The sequence below is a fragment of the Scardinius erythrophthalmus genome (assembly GCF_964197995.2).
Source record: "Scardinius erythrophthalmus genome assembly, chromosome: 8".
In the NCBI taxonomy this organism is placed as follows: domain Eukaryota; kingdom Metazoa; phylum Chordata; class Actinopteri; order Cypriniformes; family Leuciscidae; genus Scardinius; species Scardinius erythrophthalmus.
In genome coordinates this window covers 827162-834661 of record NC_138228.1, presented here as the reverse complement: position 1 = coordinate 834661, position 7500 = coordinate 827162, and the positions used below count along the sequence as shown (strand labels likewise).

General features: G+C 39.0%; 1 protein-coding gene across 2 annotated transcripts in view; it reads right to left on the bottom strand.

Moving 5' to 3' along the window:
• Positions 1-4221, bottom strand: part of cskl (c-src tyrosine kinase-like) — a 29038-nt gene extending 24817 nt beyond the window's left edge. For both annotated transcript variants that reach the window (XM_081372132.1, XM_081372133.1), the window contains exon 1: positions 4027-4221. The gene's annotated coding sequence lies outside the window, so the exon portion shown is untranslated. The remainder of the gene's footprint in view (positions 1-4026) is intronic.
• Positions 4222-7500: the final 3279 nt, after the last annotated feature.

The window sequence follows — 7500 nt, the reverse complement described above, 5'->3', positions numbered from 1 at the left end:
CGTTAGTTGTGCAGTTTTCATGTTTTCAGAGGATATGAATAATGCAGCTGAACTCCAGACTCTCGGAGCGCTGAATAATTAAAAGATCTACACTTTAAAACGAGAGCTCAGCACTGCCTGTCCATCAGTGCTTCTGGAAGTCCATGAACCAAACCAGTCATCTACCAGGAGAAGCACAACTTTACCAACTTTGATGTGAAGCAAAAAAGTATTTGAAAATCAGACAAAAAGACACAGGAAGTACAAGACTGTGAACGTAACGACTGTAGTGATGAAGTATTACGAAGGATAATCTAATTTAAATACTTAAGTATTTTGAGAGTAGAGAGATCGACTCGATTACATCATTCGCAGAGCTTCATGGAAGTAGGCGGAGCTTATGAGATCTTTTGGCTCATTTTGCTTGTTTTGACTCATATTGGTGGGGCTTTCTGCACAGCATCATGGGTAATGTAGTTTCAGCAGCATTTCACCATTTCATCTGAGAAAACTATTGGCAGATTTACACACAAACTCCAGAAACCGACCCAAACACTCCAACAGTGATCAGGCAGGAATACATCTTCAACATATTCAACAAACTCCAGAAACCGACACTGTTATAACCCCGTTTCTTCTTCTTCTGAATCTCTAGTGCCTGACAGAAACAGATTTCACTGCAAGAGTCCGTGTGAAGATCATGCAGACACCGACAGACTCAGAACAGAGGGAAAGATCCGACACAGACACTGGATTATCAAGGTTGGAAACAATAATTAATTTAAATGAAAGATTTAGTTTGAGTGAATGATTCAATGACTCACTCGAAGACTTCACTGGATGAATCAGTGTTTCTGATTCGTCTCTTGTCGCCACCTACTGGTGTAAAGACTCATTTGACACAATCTTTATTTGAAGCATCAAATTACTTTTAAAAAGTGATTTGCTCTATTTTGATCACTAGACGGATGACATCAGTGTTTATATCTGAACTATAAACCTTTCTCCCAGCACTTCTGTGATAATCTGAGTGATTGTAAGACAGAAACACTGATACTGTGTGTTGAAAAGACTCTGTGAATCTGTTTCATCTCTACATGACATCGGCTCTCTGTGGACCAGAACTCGGATCTGAGTGTTCTGTGATCAAACACACGCGAATCGTTGACATGTAGGAATGAGATCGCGTATGTGTCGAGATCGAGATAACGATTCGCTCTTCTCGTAAAGAGTTGCACAAACATTATGAAGAGAATCCAAACAACACTTGAACCTTTCAATGTGTGGAGAAAAAACACTGATAGAAGAACAGAAGAGAGCGAATCAGGTGAGAGAACGAGAGACAGCAGCACATTCATTCGTTCGTTCGTTCGTTCATTCATTCATTCGTTCATTCATTCGTTTGTTCATTCATTAATTCATTCATTCGTTCATTCATTAGTTTAATCATTCACTCAATCGTACGTTCGTTCATTCACTTTTTTAATCATTCGTTCATTCATTCATTCACTTGTTCATTCATTTGTTCATTTGTTTATTCATTCATTCGTTCGTTCATTTGTTCATTCATTCAGTAGTTCATTCATTCGTTTGTTCGTTCGTTCATTCATTCAGTAGTTCATTCATTCGTTTGTTCATTCATTAATTCATTCATTAGTTTAATCATTCACTCAATCGTACGTTCGTTCATTCACTTTTTTAATCATTCGTTCATTCATTCATTAGTTTAATCATTCATTCATTCATTCGTTCGTTCATTCGTTCGTTCGTTCGTTCGTTCATTCATTCACTCAATCGTACGTTCGTTCATTCACTTTTTTAATCATTCGTTCATTCATTCACTTGTTCATTCATTCATTTGTTGATTCATTAGTTTAATCATTCATTCATTCATTCATTCGTTCGTTCATTCATTCACTCGCTTAATCATTCGTTCATTTATTCATTAGTTCATCCATTCATTAGTTAGTTCATTCATTCATTCATTCGTTCATTTGTTTATTCATTCATTCGCTCGTTCATTTGTTCATTCATTCAGTAGTTCATTCATTCGTTCATTCAGTAATTCATTCATTCGTTTGTTCATTTATTAATTCATTCATTAGTTTAATCATTCACTCAATCGTACGTTCGTTCATTCACTTTTTTAATCATTCGTTCATTCATTCACTTGTTCATTCATTCATTTGTTGATTCATTAGTTTAATCATTCATTCATTCGTTCATTTATTCGTTCATTCATTCGTTTGTTCATTCATTCATTCATTCGTTCGTTCATTCATTAGTTTAATCATTCATTCATTCGTTCGTTCGTTCATTCACTCGTTTAATCATTAGTTCATCCATTCATTAGTTAGTTCATTCATTCATTCATTCGTTCATTTGTTTATTCATTCATTCGCTCGTTCATTCGTTCATTCATTCATTCATTCAGTAGTTCATTCATTCGTTTGTTCATTTATTAATTGATTCATTAGTTTAATCATTCACTCAATCGTACGTTCGTTCATTCACTCGTTTAATCATTCGTTCATTCATTCATTAGTTCATCCATTCATTAGTTAGTTAGTTTATTCATTCATTCGTTCGTTCATTTGTTCATTCATTCGGTCAGACAGCGAGACGAAGTGACCGTCATTGATGACCGTTATCTTCATGATCTGAGGTGTATCAGACATCTGCTTTCTGTTCACACACACACACACACACACACACACACGTTTTTCATTAAAGGAAGAATTTAACACAAATGAAAATGTTCCAAAACCGGTTTGACTCTCTCTCTCTCTCTCTGGTGAACATCTAGGCCTATTGTGCTTCACTGAAATGATAAATACCGGTTTGAGACTGAACACTTGAGGTGAACTATCACTGCAGGGTGTGTGTGTGTGTGTGTGTGTGTGTGTGTGTGTGTGTGTGTGTGTGTGTGTGTGTGTGTGTGTGTGTGTTCACACCTGTTATATCTCTAATGATCGCTCTGTTAGTGCGGTTCATGTGAAGAAGTGTTAAAGTGCCAGTGTGAACGGCAAGCGGACCGGAACAAACAAACCAATCACACTACAAACTACAAGTGTGTGTGTGTGTGTGTGTGTGTGTGTGTGTGAACACACACTGCGTCACTTCATTACCACAACAGACCTGAATGGAAGCAATGAGACTCGTGAGGCAACAGTGACCAAACACCAACATGTGTGAGTGTCTGTGCGTGTGAGAGAGTGTGTGTGTGTGTGTGTGTGTGTGTGTGTGTGTGTGTGTGTGTGAGAGAGAGTGTGTGTGTGTGTGTGTGTGTGTGTGTGTGTGTGAGTGTGTGTACTCATGCACACTCTCTCTCTCTCTCTCTCTCTCTCTCTCTCTCTCTCTGTCTCACACACACTCACACACACACACACACACACACAGATGAGCTCGCTATCCCAGAATCCTCAGGTCGGGCGTCAGACGTGACAGACGGTCACACTGCTGCTGTCTGGCTCTTCACACACACATTCACTCTCTCTCTCTCTCTCTCTCTGTCTCAGACACACACACTCACACACACACACACACACATGCTATCAGGTGCAGTAACTTTTTTTTTGCAATGCAAAAATCATTATAAAAACTGTGTAGATTGTTTTTGTTGTATGCGCTATAATAGCAATATTACAATCTTATAGACATGAACTACATATTATGGTTTCATGAAAACACCATATTGCGTGGAAATGCCATGATATATAATATGTCTATGATAATATCTCAGAATATCTACAGCAACATCAGAGCTTCATCAGCACGAGTTATGCAAATGAGTCCCTCATGATTAGCATGCACAGATTAATTATGAATTATGATATAGAGAACCACGCCTGCAGAACTCATGCACACCCTCACCTGTGATGATCATCTGCTTATGTGTGTGTGTGTGTGTGTTATTAACATCACCGCACATGTGCGCGTGCACGAGCCGATCAGCTGACAGAAACGGTCAATAATCAATAATCAATGAGATCTGATGAGAGATGCGAGCGTCTCGCGCACTGGACACACACACACACACTCACTCACCGGAGAATCTCCCACAGAAGCGCGTGATGCTCCTCTCAGGCTCCGGGTTGTTCCGAGCATCAGTTGGGGTGTGTGTGTGTGTGTGTGTGTGTGTGTGTGTGTGTGTGTGTGTGTGTGTGTGTGTGTGTGTGTTGAGATCAGACTGTGTGTATCGAGCCTGTTGATGAAGAGAAACTGAAATGAAATGAAAATGTCGCTGCGCTTCGACGCGACGCTCCAGATTCTAGCCTGTCGACTCCGATTCACTGCAGCTCCCGCGACGCGTGACGTCACGGATGAGACGCGCCGCAGGGCCGCGCACATATACACACAAACAGAAATCAGAAATGGACTAATAATAAACCTAACATTATTATTTAAAATTGAACTTAAGCATTATATTGAGGCCTTAAAAGACGCAAGAAATAAAAAAGCAAAACGGATGTATAGATTTTTTTTAGCATTTTCATCAGTCATATATATTTTTTTGTATTTTATTGTTTTTTTCTGTTTCCTTTGATTAAAAGAACACGAGCAGAATTTGTAAAGAACCTGCAATTTAATTGTATTTATTTGTACTTGACTTGTGCTCTACGCTTCCTCTAATCTGTTAATATTAAACATTTGGTTTGATATTCATAGTATTTCTGTATTTATTTATCCACAATTTCTAAAGTAGGCCTACATTCTGTATATAATATAATAATACTGTGGCCAAACTTTATTGAATTTAATGTAAAAACACCAGTTCATAACACAGACACATTTCAAATCATTGTAATTCTTAAGTATAAATATTTAACACTTAAAAAGCATTCCCACTAAATGATAAGTGCAACCAATCAGAGGCTAATCTTATCACGTGATAATGACCGAACGGAACGCGGAAGCAGCGCTGAAGTGGAATCGCTCAACTCCTGAAACACTCTTGGGCTTCCAGAGCCGCTTCTGCGCATGCGCGAAAACTCCACACCACACCGCGGCGTCGCGAGGCTCCGTGTCAGAGACTCAGAGATTCGCTTCAAAACAGAATAGAAATCAATACCTGTGGCCTGTGACCACGTGATGGAGTGCAGGATTGAGATTAGAGAGATTAGCGACATCTGCTGGTGACTGAAGGAACAGCAGCGACAGTCGAGCACTTTCCCGCCACATGAGGAAAAAACTCGTACTTTTGAGGTAAAAAGTAAAATTATTACATAAATGATGTATGGTTATGACATACTACATCATAATTATGACATAAAAAGTCGAAATTCTGGTGTAAAAAGCCATAATTATTTCACAAGTCGAAATCAGGACACGCTAAACCAGGGGTCACCAAACTTTTTTCTCTGGGGGCCACATTATCGTTCCTGACTGTGATGGGGGGCCGGGGCCGGGTCAGCTATATAACATAGAATTGTATGACCCAGACTAAAATGACCACCAGCAGGCCTCATTGTGTAGTAGAGATTACTAGCCTGGCACAGCCATCCCCACTACTATATCCACACTACTATATCAACACTTGATTCCTGGCACATATTTGTTTATCTTTACTAGTGGTTTGCAAAAGTTGTAATCGAGTCTTCACACTTTGTTTTATTTAAAGTTATTCTTCACAAATAATCGTTGGTCCACTGTTCTTTGAAAACTCTGCACTCTCTTTTAGGGGTGGAACGGTACACAGAAGTCACGGTTCGGTTCATACCTCGGTTCAGACATCACGGTTCGGTACAATGAAGGGAAAAGCAAAACAAAAATGCAGAAGGCTTGTGCATGTCTCAGGCTGGACCACCAAAAGAAAAATAAATGTCTTAAGCCTTGTATTTTTTTTAAATAAGTTTTATTAATAAAGTAAAGGCATAGAACCAGTTTATTTGTAGTGCACTGACAATAGTTTTATATAATTAGTTCATTAATTCAATTAATAAAAATACCTTGATATGTTTGGTAATTGTACCTGAATTAATTGAAAATTAATCTGCTACATTTCAGATTAATATATTTGTTTTCCTTAAAAATGTAATTAACAGTATCTTAAACACTTTGCAGTTTGAATGATGTCCTGCATAAACTAAATGACGGAGTATGTTTTTATTTTTCCACTGTTCGATCACGGCCGCGCCACACACACACACACACACACACACACACACACACACACACACACACACACACAAATATAAGTAAACACTTTACGACTTTTCGATCGCGGCCACACCTCTCTCTCAACATATTCCAGCATTGCAATCTTTACACCGCAGCCTGCTTCAGAGCTTCAGAACTAAGGCGGAGCTACAGATTAGGTGTCCCTAAGAATCCGCATATCTAACAGTAGTTCCACATTACATTAATTAAATTGCACGCAAGTTTTATTTATTTTTATACCGTGTATTCTCCGTGTAAATATATGGACCAAACTGTGACGCCCGTACCATGACGTACCGTCCATGACGACTTTTGGGGATTGCCTCATAGGGCCGGTTCAAGTAGTGGGGGCAGAGGGGCTGGGGGGCCAGTCAAAGGGGGGTGGCGGGCCTGAGTCGGCCCACGGGCCTTAGTTTGGTGACCCCTGCGCTAAACCATAATTATGAGATTAAAAAGTTTCTGTCATAATGACTTTTATGTCACAATATGTCATAATTATGACTTTTTAAGTCAATTTCGACTTTTAATCTCATAATTATTACTTATTGACTTATTGTATTATATAAAAGCACTATATAAATAAAGGTGACTTGATTTTTTATGTCATAATTATGTTTTTTTTTTTCTGATGTGACTTCCATACTCATCACATACAAACACACCTAAGTTAAAGTTACCAGAAATGAAGATCAGATCAATACAGACTCCATAGACCAGATCAGAAACAGCCAGAGATCGAGAGAGTCGTTCAATAAGAATCAAATCAAAGTGATTCTCCACTGATGAATGATTCTGTGTGGCGTTCCACATTTAATACAACTTTAATACAAACTAGTACTGGAGCGTCTTTATTCTCAGAGTAATGCAGAACAGTGTTACTCCATACACTTAAATACATTTAAATAGACAAAGATATTAAATTATTGATGAAATTATACGCTCATGACTGGCGTTCGGTTCTGATTGGCCCAGTCGGCTGTGGCGCTCATTAAACTTTTTTCACATCTTTATCTTTATTTAGTGTGTAATGTTGCAGTTTGAGCATGAAGAAGCTCCAGCTCTTCTCTATATCAGTGTCAGTGTTCCTGAACTCCTGAAACGCCTCCAGTGTAATCTTGAGTTTCTTCCGGGAACGAACACGTCACAATATTCCTCATTATAATAATTAATGCGCAGAATAAAGGGGCAGGGCCTGGTTGAGTTAGTTAGTAGTGTGTTAAACTGGCAGTTATGGTAAGGGGCGGGACATTTCCCAAACACACTCGAAGCGCTCGACCAATCACAACACACTGATCCAGCCGACCAATCAGAGCACAGTGTGCTTTTCAGAAGGAGGGGCTTCATAGAGACAGGAAGTAAACA